This window comes from Geospiza fortis, unplaced genomic scaffold (genome assembly GCF_000277835.1).
Source record: "Geospiza fortis unplaced genomic scaffold, GeoFor_1.0 scaffold281, whole genome shotgun sequence".
In the NCBI taxonomy this organism is placed as follows: domain Eukaryota; kingdom Metazoa; phylum Chordata; class Aves; order Passeriformes; family Thraupidae; genus Geospiza; species Geospiza fortis.
The window spans coordinates 4,519,583-4,533,754 of NW_005054340.1; positions in this window are offsets into that span (position 1 = coordinate 4,519,583).

Sequence of the window (14,172 nt, forward strand, 5' to 3'; positions counted from 1 at the left end):
ATATGTGAGGTACTATTGCAAAACTGTGCAGTTTGATATTTTAGTGTCTGTTTTTTGTTTTCAGGCAAAGGCAGGATTGTCAGGGTCACATTTTTAGAGGATGACTGTGAATCTCAGAAACTGGACTTTCATACAAATACTAAATTAATGATTTAAAAACTATTTATCGAAATATTAATCACATTTTAAGAATACAAATGTTATCACAGAGTTGTCCAAAGGTAGCTTTAGATTCTACATATGCTCTGTGGAACTTTCATTTGCACTGAATGAATGTGGAAATATCTCTTTAGCCTTCATGTATGTTGTGAAGTATGATAAATTGTTTCAAGAATGTATTGATTCAAAATATCACATCATGATGATTTACAACTGCGCTTATTTCTTTTCAGTGGATAAAAGAAATGGTTGTTATTTAGCTAATATATGTTTAATACTGAAGGGATTAATGTTGAGATGAGTGTGAAACATTGAGCTAAACAATTTCAATGTAGCCTACTAAAAAAAGACACACTTTATAAACTTTATTAAGAAGCTCTGGGCATCCATATGGTTTTCATTTTATTTTACTTGTTCTGGGGAGAATTAGGAAGCAATTATGTTATAGAACACTTCTATTTGCAAGCACCATTTTATCAAGTGTAATTCTGTATAAGAAATTGTTTCTTCACTATTTCAGATTCAACTAACAAGAGGAAATATATGTGGTTCCTACAGCATGATTCCAAAAATAATCAAGGTAGTTCTTCTCTATCCAATGATCAAAGGAAAGTCAGAATATTGAATATGCAGCTTCATGAGACTACATCTTGTGAACATCTAATAACGAGTAGCAGATTTGCCTATTCATAGAGACGCCTTTGATAAATTCCCTCAAAGAAAATAAAAATCCAGGATTCAACATTTTACACCTTTCACAGGAAAGAATCAAATGGGCTTTCTACATTGCACATAAACACTGATTCTATTGATTGCACTATTGCTGAGTGCCTCATTCAGGCTTCAAGTTCTGCCAAGTTTTAACACATTCTTAAAGTTCTCAGGCTACTCACAGGCTGGAAATCAGGCACTTCATATTCAGCTGTTCAATGTAGAAACCTAAAATATTATTTTATTTTAGTGATGCTTAAGAAAACTCTTTTTTGACAGATGAGGAAATAAAGTATATAAGAGTTGTTTCAAATTCTCAAATGTAAATACAAGAATACTGAGGATAGATTTTGTCAATTTTATTTCATATTTCCTTAGAAAAATTCCCTTTTAGATCTGGAAGGGCATGCTTAGGGAAGAAGCCAAGGTACAAGCTCTGAGAGATAAATAAGATAATGATACTTAATTCTTTGTGTTCTATATAGTATTTGTCATTATTCCTCAGTGATGCTAAGCAATAGGACAAGACACAATGGGTAGAAACTAATGAACAGGAACATGCACCCGAACATGAAGAAAAACTTCTTTATTTTGACAATGATCGAGGACTGGAAAAGGTTGCCCTGAGAGGTTGTAGAGTCTATCTAAGTGGAGGTATTCAAGAACTCTCTGGACACAATCCTGTGCCACATGCTCTAGGATGACCTTGCCTGAGCAGGGAGGTTGGACCCACCATGGGTCATTGTGGTCCTTTTCTTCATAGGATAGGAAACTGTTACAATTTAATTAGATAAATTTTTTCTATTTTAAGATATAGAAGATAGTATTTAAGCTTTAGAGATACTCAATTCAGTTTTGGTAAATGTGCTGGTGAGTTAGAGAAGGTAAATATCCATTTATTAAAGACTTTGACTTCAGCCATGAAAGTTATGCATATGAACATGATATAATGTAATGCATGTCCATAAATCACAATATACCTTATTTTCTATCTGAATGCTTTAGTGAACTTCAGGGTGAGCATTGTTATTAAAGTGCAAACCAATTTAAATGAAATTTTTTGTTGCCATCACTTTTAATATTTACATCATTGTTTTCTTGGTCAGAAAAATTATTCACTAAAATATGATGCAAACTAAATATGTAACATTTCTAGGACTATATTTGCCTTCTCTGTGTAAAGGTCATCCACTCCAAATTTTTGAACTCTTCTCTGGGAATTTACCAGACCTACTTTAAATTGATGTCTCTCTATGATCTATTTAAGACAACAGAAATTGATCCTTTTCCCAGAATTCAGAACTTTCAAAGGGCCTCACTGGTGTTAGAGAATAAAATGGGCTGTGCTATTCTAAAAATCTGCTGAAATGGAAAAGCTCATAACCAAACACCTAGGGGTTTTCTTCCTCAGCAAACACCTAAAATTTTTCTTCCTCTGAACATCATGTCCACATCTATTCTACTTCTTGGAGTGTTTGTAATAATTTCTGAATGTTGCATAAGCACTGTTTGGTAGAGTTAGCCTAGGTCAAGACTTTCTTAGATATTTAAAATGCAGGCAATTGTTGAATTCACCTATGTAAAAATTCCTGAGTCCCAGAACAATAGAATTAAATTTCTCTGAGTTTTTCAGTAAAACACAGAAAAAATAATTACTGTATTTAAAAATAAAAGGATCTTCATGAAAATTTACAGTTGCTGTAGGGCCTATAGCTTCAGAAATTAAATATTTGCATGGAAACCTAATTCTCATTGGAAGTAGTTTCTCTTCCCTGATAATAGTGAAGTCTGAAAGTGACTTACATATAGAGAGAGTAACCTATATACATTACTAGGATACATTTAATCTACCAGTACAACCTTCAGCTACTGACTGAAGTTCCCAGCATGACAACTGAATTTTGTTTGTTTGTTACTTTTTTTTTTGAAGTCCAGAATGCTGTTAAAGGGCAAGAATTAAATGTTCTCTCTTCATGTCAGTCTTTGTCCCATCTCTTGGTATCCCATGTCCATATTTTGGAGCCTCCTAGGTGTCCACTTCTCTAGGCTCACTTGAGCTATCTTGCATCATCCTGGCGTGATCAAAAATACCTAAGTCTAAACAAAATAACTATTTGAGGGTACTATGCCTATAAAACTAAGCTTACCCTATAAAAAGGTAAGTCAAAGAAATTATATGGGGAAGGAAAATATTCTGCAGTAGTTAACCTAATTAAAACAAAGCTGATGTTCAAAGTCACACAAACCTAAGTTCTGAGGAGCAACACGTTGATATAAAATCTGAGACCTGCCTCTAGCAATAGCCACAGTATATGATGGGACTGCCAATTACATAATTTTTCTCACAACCCATATTCTGTAGTTTTATTGTTTTTGATACTGAAGTTTTGCAAAATATAGGCAAATTAAATGTGTTGTTATTATATACAAGACCAGCTCCCCAGTGCAAGAGACACACAGTGAAAGACCTTTGCCTAAAACAAAGCATCGCACAGCGGCCTCAGAAAATTGTAAGCTTCTGACCCTTAATTTTCAATAAGGGTCAAAAGATGGAGGGTCTTTCAGTGGCATTTTGCTAAGTAACATTGTTCTGCAAGTCTTAGAAGGACCAAGCTGGGAAAAATTTGAAAGGAGAAATTCAATAGTACAAATGTTGAGTTTGCCAGGAATTTTGAATGATGCTTTTCCTGCAGTAGTATTCACTACTGGACTGTGTCCTATGTCATCTTGAGCCATTGACGACATTTGCCTGCACACACTCAATTCTCCCCTTTTATGGGCTTTGTTGTCAAAGAAGAATTATGTATTTTGATTAAATTCTTGTTATTTGGAGTTTGATAAGAACTATTAATTTGTTTAGAATAGTGTATAAGTACAATTTCATAACTTTTCACAACAATTTCTTAAAAGCAATGTGTTTATAGACTGTACAGCTGTTTGTGTTCAACTTTTTCTGTTTTTAAAATGTATATAATAGTTTCTTCTGGGTAATGTATAAACATTACATTTCAGAAGAAAATCTCTATGGAGGAAAATATTTAAATTTTCTTATCTTTTATTATCATTAGTGGCACTGCAGTAATGCTACTCAAAATGTTATGCACTGTACAATGCTTACACAGAACAGTCTAAATGATGATTTTAAGTTGAAAGTGTGCTTACTGCACGAGGATCAAAATGTAATTAGTGTTATAGCACAAATAATATCTCTCCCTATACTTCTGTAAAGTATTTATTGCAATTTGTCATTGAATTAGGTTCACAGAATTTTGCCTATGTGCATCGAAAAAACAGATAACCTAAAAGTTTTTTTTGTTGGGGTTTCAAATTCTGGCAAGCAGGCCTATCAAAAAGATTTAACTTTAGCCTGTGATATTCCTGTCATCCAATATTTAAACTCCCAATATCCAAATATTTATCTATTGAACAATGCAGACAATAGAAAATGCTTCAGGCACAAAGAGCAAGAGAAGATGATAAAACACAGCTAATACTCAGAACTGAGCTCTGTATTATGTCATCAATTTGAATAGGATATATTCTTTTTCCAGTGTATGTAAAAAAAAAATTAGAGGACCTAAATAGAAACTATAAACCAATTTAATTCTTTAAAACAGATTTTGAGTTTATTTCTCTAGCTTGCACAGAGAAAGTCCAGGGAAACATTACCCTGAATTTCTTAATGTTGGAAGTCAGGGTATAACATGTGAATGCCACACTAGTAGTGAAGCAAAAAGATAATGTGCACAGAGTCTCAGTGTATTTCCTAGTGCAGGAAATTATGTGTCCTGTTTAGCAGAGAAGGTTCTAAATGACACAGGAGAAACTTATCCTCTGTCATGCTTCATTGCAAGTACTTACTGATTTTTTTACTTCTTGGAGTCATATTCATAATCTTTCTGATTTAAGGCAGTTTCAGTTTTCCTCAGAAGTTCACAGGCAAAAACCCACCAAAACAAAACCAAATAAGAAACCATAACCAAAACAAATTTAAAAAATAGTAAAAAAAGTCCCAAACAAATGTATCATGCCAGTCATCTTTAAAATAGAATCGCCTGCCAAATAGAGTAGAAATTACCTAACAAAGAGGTCAGATGATAATATATTTCAATATATTTGCAAATACTTATTTTAATGTACTTAATCCAGAGAAACTTACAAATGTAAGGTTGTAATACATCTAAACCACATCCAGTGATTGCTGTCGTTGAACCTGAAATACAATTAAGAGTAGTGAGAATAATGTTAACAGGATTTTGATTAACAGAATAATTTTCAATCTTAATTAGTCATCGTGTATATTTATTGTCAAAAATACCTATTTTTACATAATCAGGAATATTCAGCACAAGATTAACAACTGTCCATCAAGAAAATTGATTGAAGTTTGGTAGAGTTTCTGGGCTGCCTAGATTTCTCTCCAGGATTTTAACCCTACTCAGTTATGATGGATTTAGATTTTGATATAAACAGAGATACAGATGCTTCTTCTTGTGCAGTGAAGGGCAGACTAGCAATTAACCCAAATGAGTAATAGGGAACAAATAAAAAAGGAAGAGCAGCGTAAAATATGTGAAGTTCTCTATTTCTTCCTTGGAGACAAAGAAAATAACTAAACTTGCTTGTATTTGGCTTTGAGTCTGTCTCATCAAATTCTGCTCAGCTGTCTACATTTTGGCCTCAGAAGGTTAGAATATGTTTTCTCGGAGAGTTCTCTCCTTGACTGAAGAATCATTACCTTAATGGGAATTCCTATGTTATGTGTCAGGATCTGGAGTTCACTTCCCTACTTCTAGGAATTTAGCTGACTGCCAGGCTGATGTGTAGGAAGAGCTGCTGTGGAGCTCCGGAAGATGCCTCAGCAGATGTTCCCTTCCATCACCTTTGCTTGGGACCTGCTGCAAGATCTCCTGTAAGCTGCACTGCGCCTACTCTGCTTCAGATGCTTTTATACCTCCCTGATCCTATTCTGAAGGCTTGATTTACTTTTAAATCTTGAGCTTTTCGTCTTACTTGGATCTTACTGAGTGATTGCTAATCCTGCATATTGTCTCAGAATAATTTTCCTTGCTCGGGCACTGTGGACTGTGTCCATGTTGGTGAGGTCACTGTCCTGCTGGTTGTGAGGGGCTTCTTTGTGCCTGGTTCACCTTGTTTTGAAGATCAGTCCCTTCCTATTGCTCTGTGACAGATAGTTGTGGTGGGAGGCAGGAACAAAGACATCAGCTTAAAAACAGCAGAGCTGAGCCCCCATTGAGGTTTGTTCTTGCTTTTTGCAACAATTTTAATCATCAAGCTGACCCTGAGTCTAGCAAGGTAATCTTGTTGAAGGGGAGAGTGTGCTTCTGGACCCGGCAGTATGTTACCTCATCTTTTCACTGGAGACAGTAGCAAACAAATACTTTGTTTGCCAAGATTATTTTTAAGTTTCTTTCTTTTTTTTCCAAATTTTATTTTTTTTATTTTCAACTTTCCTTGCAGTTACAACGGGCATGTTGTTTACTGTCTGATTTTTTATTTCTTTTTCTTCATGGAGACTGGTAAAAGGTTTTTTTCTGTTCTCCTAGTCAAGATCACCTTAAAGGTATTAAGGTTCCATCCTTGGTGAGGTTTTATTTGGTTTGTTACTTTGGTTTGTTGCGTTTGGGTTTTAGGTTTTACTCCCAAAATAAGAAAAGTAGAAAAGCAAGGAATAAAATTACTGTAATAGCCTTATCATCTTGTTATTTCCTTCTTCTCCCTCTCCAGTTCTCCAAGGCCCATCCTCTGCAGGCAGAGCAGTTCCATCTCTTTCAGTCTCTCATACAGCCCTTTAACAATTTTTATGGTCCCTTACCAGACACCCTCCAGTGTGTCCATGTTTTTTTCACACTGTGAAGTCCAGGAATGGGCCCAGAACTCCGGGTGTGACCTTACCAGTAAACTGGAATGGTCACCTCCCCTTGACTAGCTGACAGTACTCCTGTAGTACAGTTCCAAATGCTGTTGACCTTCTTGCTACTGGTAACATCACTGGAACATGTTAAATTTGTAGTCTTCCTGGATCCTGATGTTATTTTCTTCAAGGCTGATTTCCAGCCTATTGTCCTCCAGCACACACTGCTGCAGGGTCTGAATGGCAGCACAACTGTGGTGCATGAACATCTCCCTAAAGTTTTGAATCATCCACAGACTTGATCATCACCCAGGTCATGAATAAAGATCTTTAACTTCTTGTCCCCTTTATTAGTCCCTGAGCCACACTGTCTCTTCTAACCTAATCCCTGCAAGCTTTGAAAATGTCTTTGTATTTATCCTAACTCACGTCCCTGCGTCCATCTCTTGTATGCTTTATTTTTATATTTGTGTTTTGTTGAGACCCCCTTGCTTGTACATATAGGTATATCGTTTACATTATTGTGAAGGTAAAATCTTGCCCTGCCAATTGTGTCTTGTGTTTATTTTTCATGTCTCTTCTGATGGAGATGGTACTTATAGGACAGGGGCATTTGACAGTGCTGAAATGCATTTTATCCTAGGGTGAAGCAGTTGATCCCTGGGCAAGAAGCAATGTAGTTATTTGGAATTCATTGAGAAGGATATAGTGCAAAACAGGAATTTACTACTTTGCCTGGAGTTTGGAGATAAAAAGTCAGTGCCTTAACCTTAAAAAAGGCTTAGCAAGCTTCAGGAGAAATGGGGAAATGAGGTTCACTTGCAAGAACATCTTTTCTAAATTGTGATTCTGCAGGACTGCATAGAAAAGGGCTGTTAAGTCACTCTGACTGATAACCTGGTCTGTTAGGGAGGGAAAGGAAACATCTTTATCTGATATATGCTCAGTCTCACAGAATAGTCCCTTTTCTTTATTGCCAATGGCAACTTAATAATTTCCCTTTTTCATGTCTTACTGAAGGAAACAAACAACACATTCCTTGCCCTTCTCCCAGCTCTCTACTTAGATTTCAAGGTGATACACAAAATGTCTCCTATGTGAGGTCCATAACAGTACATTTTTGTTTTGTAAGGGACATCTTTCTTCATAATATTTTAATAAAATATGAAGCATTGCCAAAAGAAAGTAAACAGGACACTTCAAAACTAACTTGTTTCTTCTTTTAGCTAAAGTGGTGATACTGTGCAATGACTAGTATGGTTTAATGCAGATACAGTTGTGACATATAAAAATTAGCAGTAGGTCTGCACTGTGAAAGAATTATCAGTCACAGTATGCCTGATGGCTACACTGTATTGTTCTTTGATTGTGTCCTGGAGTTCCTTGGACTATTTCTATCAAATATTTCCCTGTGTTTTATCAGGTCATATAATGCTGAACTTCAACATTAGAGAACACTGTCTCAGTTTAGAAACAAATTTAGGAGAAGACACTCTGGAAGGAGTTGTCTCCTCTAAAAGGATTCCACAATCCCTTTCCACCAACAGGAGATTAATACTAATGGTGAAACTGAAAAAAAAACCCCAAAAGTTTATTAACAAACAGAACGCTCCCAAGGCAAGGGGGAGAAAAGTAATTAAATGCTAGATATTAAACTGTCAGATATTAAACCTTATCCCCATGCACACCAGAACAAAATCCCAGAATTCCAGGGAAAAAAACTGGCTCATGCAATGTGGTGGAAAATGGCACCAGTGTCTCTTTCAGGGAAAAAAAAATCAAACAGCAGTTTCATGCAGCAGTTCGGGCACTGATGAAAGTCTGGAGAGTCTCTGGCATTGACCTCCTCTCCACAGGAGATAAAGCAGCTGTGCTAGAACTTCTGGGTGCGCTTTTGCTCCCTGGCTTGACTTTTCCCAGGTTTGGGGGTGGAACAGAGTGTTTCCTCTCCTGCTGATCCTGACTGACCCCTCTCCTGCAGGTCCTGTTTTCTCAGGTCTTGGACTAATAAGCTGCCACCTCAAAAATTGCAGAACAATTACTGTTGGAAAAGAAATAAAACAGGAAAGGAAAACAATTTCTTGCCTGGGCTAACAAAACCAAGGAAAATCCAGACCACACCACATCCCTGAAGCCTGGCGAGTGAGGTTTTGGGAAAGCCGCCAAAGAGTTTAAATCTCCCCTCTCCCCTGGCCACACCTAAAAGATACAGCAAGCATTTTTGGGCATAAAGCAGAGAATCAGGTAACAGACTAAACATCATAAATCACCCCAAAACAAACACCTCGACAAAGTTGACATCCACAAGTTCATAGGCCTTGAGGGGATGCATACACGACTGCAGAGAAAGCTGGTGGACATCACAGATGAGTGACAGTGGTCTTGCAATGTCACTAGCCACCCTCCTCAGCACTCATAGCTGCACCCCATCACAGTACATGGATTTATGTATGTATAATTTGCCTAAATATTCCCTGACGTGATCTTCCACCAAGGTTATATCTTGGGGTTTGGGTGAGAAAGATGTATGAATTTCATCTTTTTTATATTTAAGTAATTCTGGCATCTTGTTTTTGGCTTTTTGTTTGTTTGTTTGTTTGTTTTGTTGTTGTTGTTTTGTTTTTTGTTTTTTCTTATGGATACACTTTAGACAAAGAAATTCTACCTGCAGCTTCTGCTTGTCTAAGTATTGGATGCAATATGCACGTGTTCTAACTTTCAAAGTTACCTCCAGAATCCTGAGAATTATTGGAAAAATGGCAATATTTTCATCTCTCAAAGAAAATGCCTATTTACTTGAGAACTTATGAAGACCAGGGTCAAAAACTTCAATATTGTAAAATCTACGCTACTATTTCTCCTGAGTGTATCTCTTGAAAGAGAGCTGCATCTTTCAAGACAATTTCTCAAAGAATTTCCACAATTTAAATGTATCGAAAAAAAATTATTAGAGAAAGGATTCTGTTGCTGTTTACCATAAATGAAGAAGAAGCAAGAGTATTTACTGTATTATTTACAGATTATGGTGGTATCTCTATACATTTGACAAAAATAACATCACAGTATTATTAAAAATCTTTCACTGGCTTTCATGCTCCAGTGTTCATACAACTATTTTTATAGCGGTGTCATTAGATCAGCATTTTTTCAGCTCAGTTTAGGCTAGTCAAAACTTTTCTTCCTTATTGTTCTTTACTGCAATAATTGCTTTCCCCTTTGGGTCATTTACTTTAGAGTCATGTCATATTGCTGACAACAGAAAGCATGCATATAACAACATTCCAAGTGTTGTTTCTTTCTTTATTTATTACATTACATTCATGAACATTACTCTGCCCTACTATTGTGTTTTAATTACTGCACAGTGTATTTTAAAGAATAAACAAGAGGCTTTTTTGCAGGATCTTTCCGTGTGTTGCCACTGCCATCTGTATTTTGCAAACATATGCAAATACTTCATATGAGAAAATTTATATTCTCTGGTCAACAGTTTAAAAAAATCCTATCTCTGAAATCAAAGAGAGCAACAAAATAATAAAGAGCTTAAATATATTAGAAGAGATGAGAAAAAAACTGTGATTTAATTTTTGCTTAGAAAAATCAAGAATACTTTATCTTTGAACATTGTCTTTCAAGGATTATTGAAAATATCAAAACCTGTTAGAAATAAACATAATATTTTTTTAATCTAAAATAGCCTTCACACATTAGGAAGATACCGGTTCTTTACTGGAACAAGAGACTAAGTGAGGAAGAGGGAGGGAGAGAGCAGTTAATTTAAGAACAAGAAAAGAATTCTCTGTGTTCAATTTATACAATGAATGGAAAAAATAAACAGAAAGAAAGTAAAAATTTCTGCTATTGAGATGATGAGAATTTTGTATAGTATTACACTAAAGATAGTGTACAATAATTTGATTATGGTTAGGCAGATGGTGCTTCTAGTGCCATGTGAAAGAACCACATTTTGTTCAAGTTGGGAAGGGTAGAAATAATAACATACTTGTAAGGATATTTGAACTATTTCTGTGACTGTGTATCTTTGAAATTACTTAATATTTCCTGTATTCTCAGAAAAAAAAATCTGTAGGGAGTTCATCTTAAAATTGGATCAGAATAGCAGTCATAGACTTGAGCCCTGTTAAATGTTTGCTAAGTTCTTTACACATAAGGCAATAATATTGTGCCAGTTTTCAGAGGAGACAGAGATGAGACAGCAGCAATGCACGAACTCAACTGCAGAATTCTATTCTTATAAGAAAAAAACTTTATGCATTTTAATGTGTTTCTCTGGTAAATGGCACAAAAGTAGTGATAGGAATCTATCCTCCTTTTTTTTCTGAAAAATGTGTGATGTGGAAATATTGACAAGACCTCTTGAAAAAATGTGTCTACATGAGTGGTATGAGGAAAGAAAGAAGGGTGGAAAAGAACAGCAGCGAAAGATACTTTGAGAATTGAAAACAATTTTGCAGAATCTCCCTAAGGTGTGGTTAGGATAGCGAGAATTTCTAAGGTTTTTTTTAAGTTTCTTGAGGAGTTATTGGATGGTCATAGTTCACATGTTTTTATCAGGCAATTTTTTTCACTATCTACTGCAGGAAAAGGGAACAGCAGAGAGTCTGTAATGAAAGGATCTTGAGGATGTCAAGAATTTTCTCTGAAAATAATAGACATAGAAGGCAGAGTGCTGATGACATTCCTCACTGGACTAAATTGTCAAAGGACCAGGCACTATAGAAATTGTACATATCCTCAAAGATAACAGTACCATCAGGATCAACAACTGAGTTAGAAATGTTCACAGGTTTTTAAGAAAAAGAACGTGAATGGTTTTTGTTGTGGCTGTTGTTTAAGAAAAACTTCAGCATGTTGAAGTTTTCCTAACAGCTTCTCTGAGAGAATGATGAACACTAGAGCAATGCTGATGTATTCCAGTCTGAAAAGGAAGAGGCACTTGATATTTGAAAAGAGCATTCTTCTGTATCAAGGAGAATAGAGAAATCACCCTTCATTCTTCCAAGAGAAAAGAAAAAAAAAAGAAAAAAAGAATAAAGGAAAAAAGTACAAATTTTCAGTTCAAAGTGAATGTTTGTAAGAATTACCATATAAACACATTTACTATTTTGTTGCCATGTGATCACTCTGTGTTTCTGGTGATTCTGGATTCTATGCTAAATTCAAATTATTCCTCAGAAACATATAAAAAAATCAAATGTCATAACTCCCCAGAAAAATGTGAGATAAGTTCTTAGTCACCTAACAGGGTGGGTTTATTTAATTTATCTATTCTGGAGCATATTAAGCTTTCATTTCCTGAATTTTCACATCTTCATTGGAACGAGTTTTTATTGTCCAGCTCTTCTGGACCATCAGATTAAATACTAACTGTTAGAAACAAAATACATTTTCATGATCGATCTCCTAGGCACCCTCTCATACATAGTTCCACTCCAGGTAACCAAACTGTGGATATTGTGGTCTGCCTAAATTGAGGAGTGATTACTTCATCATGTTTTTTCAGCAAGCAAAAAGTAACTCAGTTATAGAAGTGGGTTTGTTACAGGTTGTGCAGCAAAGCCCATCCAATAAAAATCTGACTTAGAAATTTGATTAACACTATGCAACCTGTTCTGAGGGTAATATTAAATGTAGGCTTATGTGAACTATGCAGTATAAATTGCTTTAATGTGACAGTGGAACTGACCATGTCTCTCTAAATTACAGTTGTGGTTGAACGTTTTTACTTTTAAATTAATTCTTTTAGTGACTCTGAATAGAGGAAACATCTTTCACTTCATACTCTCATAGAACTTGCTTCAGGAATTTGGTAAAGAAGAGGGATTTTCGAAGCCTTTTAAATATATTGGGTACTTTCTAGATACAGGGTATCCTTTTTTTTGACTCATTTCAATTGGATTAGACTTCTCACAGTTCTTTGATGGGACAGTCCTGACGCAAGAATGTATTGATAAATATTTTGATGTTGATTGATAGAACAGTGGAGCTGGAGAGAGAAGCAGTAACCTATTTTCATAAACAGTCACTGGAAGAGTTTCTCACATTCTTTGTTCAAATGTTGCAGGGAAGGTTGTATGATGTAGTAAATGGGGGCAATACAAGTTTTAAGTATTCATAACATATTTGTCCTTGAAAGGAGCCAGGCAGAGGTCTGCAGTATAATACTGGCTGAACCCCAGGGTACAGCTGCTGCACTGCAGAGAGGAGTGCAGCAACAGCAGAGCCTGTAAAAATAAACACATGTGAAGCATAAACTGATGAGTGCTCTAAGGATGACAGCAAATTTTATGTGGCAGATATAACCTTTGCCTTGAAGCTGTTCAAAAGAGGAATGTCTAGCAACAACACTTGTCTTTGCAAGTTATTTGGAAGGCCAGAGATGGAAATACAGCAATTTAGATAAATTCTTTTCTAGCTCAAATGAATGGTGGTAAAATGCGTAATTAGCACATCCTCCTGAGACAAAATATGATCAGAACCCATTGAGACAACTAAAAGCTCTTTTCCTGTCAAATGAAAAACATTGACTTTGATTACAAGTGTTATTTTCATATTTGTATACTAAGTCATTAGTACTATTTAGCATTTTTTGCTATTTGCTTTTGTCTGGATTCCCAAACACTGGAATGAAAGAATGGCCCTGGAACCCCTTTTTCCTGATAAATACACTGAGTGTGTGTAGTCTCTTCATCTGTTGTGTGATAAAAATTTCTGATAGAACAGTGAAAAGACACATGCTTTCAAGAAGACATCAATTACAAATACACACTGGTTTTTTTTCTCAAAAAATTATTAATTCATTTTTTATGTTACCTTGTAGTATTGGTGCGGGTTTATCAGAGTTTTTTTACAAGACCAGAATAGAAAAGTAGAAAATTAAAATTTCTGTATGTTATTAGTACTTTAACTTTTTACTACTTACCTCTCTAGCTGTCTGGATTTCAAATTGCTACACCCCACAAATCAGAGTAGTATTCACTTTAAAGAAAATGTCTTTGAAACAGCAATAAATTTGTACAGCAGTAGACCTTCTAAAAGACTAAATTATTCATACTAATAGATTTTAAAGTGGGTTTTATGTGATTGTTTTTGAGGGTTTTATTGAACTGTGAAAAATTTTTAAAATTAGTCATAATTCTTCATTTTAATCAGAAAAAGTTGCAGCAATTTGGCGTCTCTATGTCAGATATATCCAGATAACATAAAGACTTTTAGGAATAATAGAAAAGGTATTTAGTTGCATGGATATCACTCCTGATTATCCTTTCCATCTTCTCGACATAAACTGAGTTTAAATATTATTAATAATCTACTTGCCAATATGGTATGACGGCAAAAGACATGGCCTGAAGAGGAAAAGGGACCAAAAAAATTGTCACATTTATTGTAAGGAACTTGTGAGGGGT